Source organism: Hesperophylax consimilis, chromosome 20, assembly GCF_061612785.1.
Source record: "Hesperophylax consimilis isolate HC1 chromosome 20, BYU_Hcon_1.0, whole genome shotgun sequence".
Taxonomy (NCBI): Eukaryota; Metazoa; Arthropoda; class Insecta; order Trichoptera; family Limnephilidae; genus Hesperophylax; species Hesperophylax consimilis.
This window is the reverse complement of record NC_142855.1, coordinates 4902597-4914943: the sequence shown is the minus strand read 5'-3', so window position 1 is coordinate 4914943 and position 12347 is coordinate 4902597.

The window sequence follows — 12347 nt, the reverse complement described above, 5'->3', positions numbered from 1 at the left end:
GAATCTCCCGCCTATCACCTACCAAACTGTAATTTCAACCCGACAACAATAAACATTGATAATACTAGCGGAATTGCAGTGTTCATTCACACTAAATTCAGTATTATTACCCTTCATTAGTATTCTGGGCAATGAGGAGCAGTGTTGGCTCGTGGCTTTTGGGTATACCAGAGTGCTATTTATAGAACTGTATGTAGATTTACAGGAAAACCGAATTTTCGATAAAATATTAAAACTCGTTTTGGGCTAAACTTAGCACGCTTAGTTGATGAGTTCATGTTATGGTAATTAGTGCTAGAATTTCTGCACTGAAAAAAATCCCGATTTCTAATAATCTGGGATTGGTGAATGTTGCGTGTCGTATGTTGTGATTGTCCTATTTTATATATAAATTCAGTCAAGCCTAAACTCTTTCACTTTCTCATGTTATGATCTCGATGTGTAAAGCCTTTAACATTATCTTTTTCTGTCTATGCCACCTTTAAATATTTTTGTCTATGGCACGTCATAGTGTAATATTCTAATGAATTTCGCGTCTATAATATCTTGCGTCTGTGGTCACGTCAAATATTGTTTTGTTTAAAAATAGGGTGGTGATTCCAAATTAGGATTCAATTCTACATTATCATTCAGTCTACGTTGATTATCAATCAACTCTCGCTTCTCTTTCTGAGTTTTAAGTCTACCCTCTTGTTTGTGAATTATTCCTTGAATAAACTAAGTAGCAACCATATCAAGCCAAAGCACAAGTGTTTTACTTAGAAAGAGAACCTCTCAACACCTCAATCTCTCTCAAAACGGCAAGCCAATCCTTGGCGTGATAACGAAGGAAGCCAACAAGCGGATCAGCCTTACAACCTGACTGGAGGCTTCTGGAAGTCACGATCGAGGACGCTGCTCAGTGAAAACATATAAATAAAATATAAAAAGTTAGTCAAAAATACGCATAAACAACATATTCCGCTTTTAATGATGTTAGTAGGAGTTACAAACAAAAATACTAGAGAAATTTATCGGCAAAAATTTTCCTGCTTAGATCATCTTTGGGAAAATGTATAATTACAAAACTTTTATAAAATTAAAACAATGGTTTGGTAAACAAATATTAATGACCACCATAATTATTGATATTTTTATAATAATGAAATGAAAACGGAAAGAAGTGTCCCAATTACCAAAAAAAAACAGTTTTTCGATATCAGATGAAAAATTAAAGTAGAAACTTCCTATACAATATGAAATTCCAACAATGTTGAAAAATGTTCAAATATGATAAATTAAAAAACTTAACAACAGAGGTATCATTACACACAAATTCCAAATTCAGACGTCTACAACCTTGGATCATCATTTGCGGTCTTATAAAATCAATTAGATAAAAAGAAAAATTATATAAAAAATATTCATATGATGAAAAAGCCAAGAACTTTCTATGTACTAAATTAACAAGTTTCATTAAAAAAAAGTAAGAACGACTTCTTTATAAAAATTATTTCTACTTCCGAAAACAATCTGAAAGATATTTGAAAAACGGTCAATTAAGCAATCGAATACAAGAAAAAAATAATACTATTAAATAAATTAAACACTAATATAATATTATAGATGTATCCAGAGACCCTAAACAAACAGCAAACATTTTTAATTATTATTTCTCTAAAGTAGGAAATAACCTCGCTGAAAAAGTCTCTAAGCCTCTACACTTGCCTAAGCCCGCAACCTGTAATACACAAAACCAAAATACACTATCCGTTTTTTAAAAAACTACTGACTCCGAAATACAACATATAATAAAAAACATGAAAGGCGGCTCTTCTCCAGGTGTTTTCTCTGTCTATACCAAAGAAATTTTAAATTATCTGTTGCATTTATTGTCGAACTGGGTTGATGTATGAAAACATATTTTTTATTATTTTACCGAGAATCGCTACAATTTAAAAAAAATTTAATAGCTTTAAAAATATGTGTTAGGAATACAAAAAATACTGATTTATTTTTAAATGTATTTACGGAGATATGGAAGATTTCAAGAGCAATATGGGCCATAGTTACATTATAAACGCAGGCGGGATAAAGAACATAACAAAACTAACCGCACAATAAACTGTTACTCATCGAAAACTTCCAATTAAATTAAATACTTAGGAATAATTTTAGACACAAACCTAAAGTGGGAAGATCGAATCAACCTTTCCATAAAAAAAAATTAGTTGATTTATTTATGAAACATCTCTTATTGGAACATCTAACGTCAATCTGCCAAGCAATAGTACAATCAAATCTCCAATACGCTGTAGAGTCAGCTGGGGAGCTGCATACAAAATAAATCTGCTTCCTGATGAAATTGTGCAAAGTGTTATTTTAGTGTTATTTATTTTAAAAAGTCAAGAGATTAACAATACACCCAATTTTTGATGTATTGTTAATGAAGAGTTTAAAGTTTCGAATTTAATGATCTTCGAAAAAAATGTAAGTTTTTTTTTTTTTTTAATGTTCTTTATTCAGTAAAGTTTATACATTACAGTAAACGGGTAAATTTTTGGCCACCACACTAGGCACATGCCCGTGTATTAAAATAATAAAAGAAAACATAAACACAGCTTTTTAACTGATAGTCATACTCGTCAAAAACATATAATTCAAACACAAAAATGTAACACCACTTTTTCTCAACATATATTTAATATAACAAAGTGTATATCGATACCATTCACAAATACTTGTTGGACAACAAGTTAATTTTTTAAATCAACGTAGACACACACGAAAGTCAAATCAGATTATTATAAGTTGTTTAAATACATAATTCATAGTAAATTCTAAGGTTGGGTACAAAAATAGGTTTCCATAATTAACAGCCACAATTCTTAGATGTACAATGAATGTACATACAAGTTGTTGTATGCTATTGTTATTATTAATTTTACGATGGTAGAAATTAATGTAACAAATATTATTTATATTCTTAGAATTATGCTCGCAACGAAATTGCTATGGGTTTTATCTTATCGCTAAAAAGGTTTATTTCCGATATGGGTACGCATATGACGAATTAAAGGCCCCTTGAGAGCGGAGGAATAGGTACAGAATGCACATTTATAAGTTTTTTTGTGAGTATGGGTAAGAATGTGATGTTTTAAATTTCTCTTAACAGAACATGAATAGCTGCAGAAGGAACATGAGTAAGGTTTTTCTCTTGTATGGGTAAGCATGTGACGGTTTAATGTTCCCTTTTCAGAACATGAATAGCTGCAGAAGGAACATGAATGTGGTTTTTCTCCAGTATGGGTAAGCATGTGACGATTTAAATTTCCCTTTTTAGAACATGAATAGCTGCACAAGCAACATGAATGAGGTTTTTCTCCAGTATGGGTGAGCATGTGACGATTTAAATTTCTCTTTTCAGAACATGAATAACTGCACAAGGAACATGAATGTGGTTTTTCTCTTGTATGGGTAAGCATGTGACGGTTTAATGTTCCCTTTTCAGAACATGAATATCTGCAGTAGGAACATGAATGTGGTTTTTCTCCAGTATGGGTAAGCATGTGACGATTTAAATTTCCCTTTTCAGAACATGAATAGCTGCAGTAGGAACATGGATGTGGTTTTTCTCCAGTATGGGTAAACATGTGACGGTTTAAATGTCCCTTTTCAGAACATGCATAGTTGCAGAAGGAACATGAATAAGGTTTTTCTCCAGTATGCGTAAGCACATGACGTTTTAAATTTCCCTTCTTAGAACATGAATAGCTGCAGAAGGAACATGTATAAGGTCTCTCTCCAGTATGGGTGCGCAAGTGCTGTGTTAACATTGACTCGCTGTGACTAAAGTAGTTACAATTGAAACATGAATAAGATTTTCCTCCAGGATGCGTCTTCAGGTCCGATATTAAGCCTGAAAAGATGGTAGATAAAGCTAAATAAGTTATATCTTTTAAAAAAAAGAAGATTACAAATTCAGACACACCAAAAGTAATTTTACCTGCAGTCTGGGTAATACTTTCAGAGTGATCTAAGCATTCCTTTTTAACATCCAGCAGGTCTATGTCTATTTCCGTATAAGGAATCCCACCTTCGTCTTCTTCTCTGTGTCCTGCCTGGATCGGAACAGTCTCCACATTAATGCTACCTGGAATAACAATACATCAACACAATGATATGTAAAGACGTACTGAGTGTTGGCCTGCGATGTGCGGGTACAAATTTCCATTAAAAACATGCAATTATATAAATACTTTTTTTTATTAAGACAAAGATTATCACTTTATTTTAATAAAATAGTTTAATATAAATTATTTGTCATTAAAAAAAAATAAATAATGCCAACACCGAGTCATAACATGTAAGGAATACTTTTCTGTTAAACAACAATATTACATATTAGTTTTTACAAGAACTTTATGCTTTGAAACACCCTTTCCGAGAAAATGCTGGAGAAAAACAAATACGATTCAAAATATAATGACGGTACTATTACATATCGCATTAAAGATACCATTGAAAAATTACGAAGGAAGAGAAAATAAGAATAGAAAATTTGTAATTATTTTCACTCATAAACAGTGGAAGATACTACCAGTATCGCCCTGGTGTAAGACCACCATTCAGAATTGAAACGTTGCTCCAAATGGCTTTAGCCGTGTTTAGTGACTAGATCTGAATAGCCAGGTACTTCCCCACCTTCCATTTTCCCTTCTCCACTTACCTTCAGCCTCACAACATCCCCCAATTGGGGATGCTATAGTCTCACTGGCTCCAGACGGGAGCAGTTGGGACTCTTGTGAGGTATTCACTATAAAAAAAAAAAAACAAAAAAACAACATATAGCCGCTTTTTCCAGCGATTATGTTCTATTCTTGAGAAGGTGTAGTTTCTTAATGCCAATCGAACAATGAAATCCGAAATCCACGTCATAAGTCAGGATACAAGTTTAATTTTAAAATAAACGTTACAATTATCTTATTATCTCAAATTATTCTTTTTTTCTTAGGAACAGAAAACGTTTAGAAGAGATACTTTATTTTATTGGTAAAATATGGCGACGCAACAGCTTGATGAGTTCTTTGCGGGCATTGTAAGTTCACATTTTCTTAGTTTGACAGTTTCCTGCATAGCAATATTACAAAGGTAAAATCAAAAGTACTGATAAACGACAAGAGGGGAAGGGGAAAACAAGCAGCTGTCCTGACTGCGTCGTCTGAAACTCCTTTGTGATAATATACTTAATGCAACTTACTAGTTGGCTGAACACTCTCAGCATACTGCAAACATTCCTTCTTTACATCCGGAAGGTAGATGTCTTTATCCCCATACTGCATTTCACCTTTGCCTTCTTCCTGGGACCCTGGTTCTTTCTTGATGGAAAAAATCTCTGGGTTGGGGAGGTCCATGGCACTGCTGTTTTGTGATGGTAATTGGTTGATTAATAAACATTTATTAACGAGTCCACCACGGCCCTTATCTTCGACCACTATCTTCCCAACCCCCTACCTACTCCTACAACCTCTGCCACTGGAACTCAGCACAATTCCATGCATCCCATATAAGCTTAAAATATTGGAAAGACATGTTACTGGTAGTTTGTAGTTATAGCTTAGATTATAAGTCCATTTCGTAAGTTTTTTACTCTGGAGAACATAAACAACATGACTACCGCTACATTAAAAAACAAATTGTGTGCTCTTGAAGCTTCGTTAATTATTATTATGAAAGGAAAAAAAAAACGAACCTCGGCACATAAATAACAATGATGCAACTAAAATAATAAAAAAAATGTATATTTTTGCGGTTTCACTCGCTACATCCTTTTAAATACATTGAACTGTTCCAAAAAGATAACAAGAACTTCGTTCTTAGCATCTCTATCAAAGAATTTCTTGCTTGTAGAATACCCAACGCTAGTCAAATCATTAAACAAGTAATGTAAAAAAATCCGTCAAAACATCACGTCCTTTAGTCATGCCTGACATTTTATTTATTTTATCAGTTAAATGTACTCTTACAAACAATTATGTACGACGGCTCCCTAGGCCGATTGAGAAAGGTTGATTCAACCACGATACAGATGATCCAACTTGGTTAAACGATTGTGTGATTGGATGTTCTAACCGTTCTCCTTAATAGCCACGCCACATATCACATACAACGCATCTCCACATGGTTCAACTTTAGGTTAAACTCAACCAGATTGATACAACCGCTTAGCCAAACTAAATGGTATGTAAGCACAATGCGTGAAGACGCACATAACCTCAATTAATTTGAACACAAAATATGGAAAACGATCGATGCCAAAACTCTCGGAATAATCCAGTAATATTTAAAGTAAATGGGTACTCACATTATCTTCTTACTCACAGTTAGCTGTTCAATGATCACAAGGAATTGCACATTTGATATTTACAACACATCAAGCTGTAAAGCGTCTTGTTCATTTGACAGGTAGGCCGTAGCCATAAATAAACCAATCACTAGATTGATAACTTCGGCCTTTAGTAGGGGGAAATTTTGTCCACGGATGACGTCTTACAAGATTTGAGTCATAAACAAACCCCTCAGCAAAGTAGATGTGACAATAAAAAAAAGCGGGGCCATAGACAATATGATATTGACCAGGTAGGCACCTAGGGAAAAATTAAGGTATCTTTCCTTACGGCACATTTTCTCAGGACGGCGCTTTGTAACTTGAAAATCTGTCGTCCCGAGGCCGTCGTAAAAATAGCTCAAAATTACTTGAAATTTGAATTCCTTTACTTTAAAAGGAAAAACATTTTTAAACAATAATTGTGCTTTTCTACGACAGCATTGAATGTTAACATTTCTCTGTTTTTCAGAAAAATGAAAAACTTTGATACATGTTGTGACGTATTGCTTATCTTATTTCAGTAAGATAACAGAAACAGAAACAAATAGATTTATAAGGACAAAACTCATTTTAAATGTTTACGAAGCCTGCGACTGAAGCTTTTTTGGTTTAAATATTCATTTGAGTCTCTAATATGGTTTTAAATGATTAAATATTTCAATTTTAGGATTTAGTCATGAAGTAATTAAAAAAAAATATGAATACAGAATCAGAAAATACCTAATATCAGAAAAGCGAATTTCTTTGGTCTTATTTATTTTTATTTATTTATTTATTTATATTTTACATGTATATTTACAGAATAAAAATATCCATTAACAAACATACATTAAACAATCATAATTGCCTAATTAGCAATTTAAATTTAGTGATGCGCAGGTGGAAAATGTCGATGTCAGAGGCTAGTGAGTTAAGAAGGCCTATCATTCTTCCAAGAGGCATTGCTGATGGTAAGTTAGTCCTACATCTCGGAAGAATGAATGGTTTGTGTCTACGCGCTCTTGCGAAGTTATCAGGGACGTAAAATAAAATTTTATTCAAAATTTCTGGATTGTTGATGTGGCCGTTCAACAAGTTATAGGCCATCATCAGCAACGCAGCTTTCCGCCTGTTGACAAGACTATCGATACCTAGCATTCCGGAAAGGAAGGCTGATGGGTATAAATAGGGATAGTACCCGAAGTCTCTAAGATAAAGATAACGTAGAAACTTCTTTTGTACTTTCTCTACCATAGAAGTGTACGTTGCATCCCCTGGTCCCCATATTATTGAGCCACTTTCCAAAATACTACGTACTAGGCTAAAATATAGCAAGCGAACCACGGCAGAGCTGCAGAAATGCCTGGAGTTACATAGCACAAATCCAAGCATTCTCAAAGCCCTGCTGCATATCGTTTCAATATGAACGTGAAATGTTAAGTGTGGGTCAAAGGTTATTCCCAAATCTTTCGGTTCAGAAATATGTTTAAGAGAACATTGGGACATCCTATAGTTGTAATAAATCACAGTGTTTGCTCTAGTATAGCACATTATGGCGCATTTCTTAAAATTAAAACCTAATTTGCTAATTTCACTCCATACCACGATAGCATTTATGTCTCTCTGGAGCTGTGCGCAGTTTTCTAAGGTCCGGATTCTTAAAAATAGCTTCAAGTCATCTGCAAATAACAAAAATTTCGCAAACTTTATAGCATGATGAATGTCATTAATAAAAAGGAAAAAAAGTAAAGGACCAAGATTAGACCCTTGAGGAACCCCAGAGTTTGTGGGAAAGTACGACGAGTTAGAAATACCATACGTTACGTATTGCTGTCTACTTGATAAATAGCTTGCAAATAAATTTAAAATTTTTACCGAGAATCCAAAACGGTCTAATTTATTTAAGAGTATCAGCGGGTCTACGGTATCAAAAGCCTTTGCGAAGTCGTTGTATGAGACGTCAACTTGGTTGTTACCGTCAAGAGCTTGAGATACATATTCCGTAAAGACCATCAGATTTGACACAGTTGATCTGCCAGATCTAAAACCATGTTGTTCGTCTATTAAATAAGGTTCTACTTGGGCGTATATATATTTATGAATTATTAGTTCGAACAATTTTGCCGGAGAGGAGAGGATCGCTACTGGTCTGTAGTTAGAGACCAAATATTTATCCCCATCCTTATACAGTGGTGTAACTTTAGAGATCTTCCATAAATTAGGAAATGTTCCCGTGCTAAGTGAAAAATTAAAAATGTAAAGTAGGGGTATTAATAAAGGCTCAATACAACCCTTTAATAAAAATGACGGAATATAATCAGGTCCAAATGACGTTTTCGCTTTGAGTTTTTTAACTGCAGCTAACATATCAGATTTTGTGATATTAGGAATATCAACATTCTGCGCTGCTGATGATGTATAATTCCCCGGTTTAAATGAACTTAAATCCGTAACTTGCTGACTGTAAACCGATTTAAAATAGTCCGCAAATGCTTCGGGAATATCAATTCCCGAGTGTGATTGTCCATTCCAAGTGACATGGTCGACAAACCCACCATCACTTCTTTTGGATGAGACATATTTCCAGAACGACTTGGGATCAGATTTGATGTTTTTTTCAATGATATTAATGTAATTTGTATGGGCCAATTGCATACTGCGTTTAACTTTAGCTCTAAGACAACAAAACATTTCACGTTCTCTTACTAGTCCAGTTTTCTTCCATTTTCTAAAATGTCTGAACTTTCGCTTTATATCACTAATAATTTCATTGGAAAACCATTGAGGATACTTTCTTTCATTCTTCGGAATGCGTTTCCTTTTGAAGCACATATCAAAGTTATTATAAATAGTAGAATAGAAATAGTCTACGGCTAAATTAACGTTATCAAAATTCATCAAAAGTTGCCAATCGTGCGATTGTAAGTGATTATAAATCTGTTTAAAATTGCCATTTTCGAATTTCCACCCGCGCATTTTACTCATAAATTTATTGTTATCATTAACTGGTTCATTTTTACATTTTTTTTTCATATAAAGAAACTCTACGTCCAGTGATGGATGGTAAGGATCTTCGCTAACTAGCGAAGAAATAGACATGCACACATTCAAATCAAAGTTACTCACAATTAAGTCTAATGAACGTCCTTTCGAATTTAATACAAAGTTTTTGTTTGACATTTGAAACAAATCCAATACATACGAAAATTCAGAAGTAGTGTTTTTGAAATTTAAACACGAGTAGAAATTAAAATCACCTATTAGCAGTATTTTTTTGTTATTTAGTAATTTGTGATTTGAGATAATATTTTCAAATAGGCTAGTATACCTTTCAACAGGTGATGCCGGTGGAATGTAAACAATACATGTGTATATTTTAAATCCATTTAAATTATTTTCAGCCACATATTTTCTCCGTCAGTCTCGAGATGTTGAAGTCTCTCGGCACGAGGTCCATCGTTATCGTTATTCCGCCGCAAGGCGACCAGTACTCCTCCTCCTCTTGTCTGTCCTGTGTGACGGTCTCTTCTGTGTATTTCATAGCGCTCATCAAACAGCTGTGCATTATATACACTACTGTTCAGCCAGGTTTCTGTAATTACAATGATGTCGGTCTCTTGCCCTAGCACGCTCATTAGGAAGTCCTGCGATTTTGACCTGAGTCCACGGGCATTCTGGTAGTAGAGAGACGAATGAGTGACATCATCATCGCCATCTAGTCACTTCCGGGCGCTCGGTTCCTTATCTTGGTGAGATGCAGTTTGCGGCGTCGCAGTAGTTTCTCGCGGTTTAAAGTACCTGTAGTGTCGTACCGGCACTCCTCGTGGCCACAAGTCTTCCTGCAGGAGCTTTTCATACAATTCCTCCTTTATTCCGATTCGGAATGCAGCGTATTCCTGAGAGTGTGCGACGAATTTTTGAATTTCACAACCCGTAATTTTATTCACCTCTAAATGCTCACGTATGTGATCCACTGTAGTATCCTTTTCAATCCTAGATATAATTATATTCTTGATCCTTGGAACTACTTTTACATTGGAGGTGATCTGAGAGTTACCGACGATCAGGTTCCTCGCTGTCTGTTGACGTTTTTTGCGTTTGATAACCACCCATTCTTTTTTATTAGAAAGAGCTGATTCCGATTCGAGCTCTGTAGCTGGATTCAACTCTAATTCCGATAATTCCGTTTCCTTTGCGAGGGCGCCACTTGCAGAGGTAGCCGCGAGTTGGCTTTGAATTATTTTGGTAGCCGCTCTAGTCCGTATACGTTCTTTGGTCACTGCGTCGGTCGGCGGGTCAGCGGGAGCATTGCGGGGGGCTGCGTGCGGCGGGGGGACCGTGGCGTTGGCTGTAGCGCCCGCTCTGTGGCGGACGGTAGACTCAGGTGTTGTAGGTAGTTTTGTATCTTCGCCGTTGTTCACAAAATTCACGTTTGACACTTGCCGATTCAAAATTGCCTCCACGCATTTCACACGAGTCAATAGTTCATTAATCATTTTGCTTTGCTGAAGCACAATGCTCCTTAATTCATGGAGCAAGGAATCACTCATATTTAAGCTCTAAAACGCGTAGTAATTTTAAAAAATTTGGCGCGATGTAGAGACGTGTACGTTCCGTGCGATGTGCGACTGCGACTTATAAGAAGGGAGCCACGATTCTTACTTTGGTTGTATTGCATAAAATATAAATTTTAATGCTTTTAAGTTTTTTTTAATGATTAATATATAATTTAAATTAATATAGTTATTACAGAAACAAAAGTTTTTTGGAAAATTATTAATATAAATATTACAGAAATAGGAAAGCAATAATATATAAGCACGAAACACAATAATGGAAATATTGCACATAAATGCCCTAATAAAATAAAGAATCCAAAATGTATGCATTGCGCCGAAGACCACCAATACCAGGGATTTAAAATCTCGACAGATCACCTACCAAAGAGTTAGAAATTAAGTTTAGAAATTTCATGTCAAACATTGCTAAACAGAAAATCGATAACAAATCGGAATAAACTGATAGTACCCAAAAACAAACCATAAACCAAACTAATTTTAAATTTATGATTTCATATCAAAACAATTAGAAAATATTTTCGAAATTCGGATATACGAATGAACAAGCACTAATACTTGTAATGATTTTTTCCCCCAATATTTCAACGGTTTATTATAATTAACGGTTAATTCACCAAAATATTTGATGTATATCCAGCAATTTCGATGAGTTCATTATTAAAATCAATAATTTGAAAATTCAGCCGAACATAGTGTTAACAGAGACATTCACAAATAATGATGAATCTCCCGCCTATCACCTACCAAACTGTAATTTCATCCCGAAAACAATAAACATTAATAACAATAGCGGAATAGCAGTGTTCATTCACACTAAATTCAGTATTTTCACTATTTTAGAACACCCGATATTTCTTACTAACTGCATTCAAATTGAAATAAAACTCGATAAATATATTTATCATATAATTGCCATTTACAGAACACACGAATCCAATATTTTATTTTATATAAACTAAATGAAAAATATTTTATTAACACTACAAGATAAAACCTGTTTCGTTGCTTGCGATTTTAATATTAATATTAATGAAAATTCAGAAAGTCTTTTTAAAATGAGTGCATAAATTGTATGACTAAATAGATTTTAAATCATACTCTTCTTCAATGATATATTATACTACCAATCTTTTGTATGTATATGATAAATTGAAGATGTCCACTGAAATATTCACAATATTACCGTTTATTAGTATTCTGGGCAATGAGGAGCAGTGTTGGATCGTGGCTTTTGGGTATACCAGAGTGCTATTTATAGTACTGTATGTAGATTTACAGGAAAACCGAATTCTCGAAAAAATATTTAAACTCGTTGTGGGCCAAACTTAGCACGCTTAGTTGATGAGTACATGTTATGCCGGCGCCAGACATATGTTCAAATAAGTGAACACTTATTTGAAGACTTTGCTCACACATTTGGT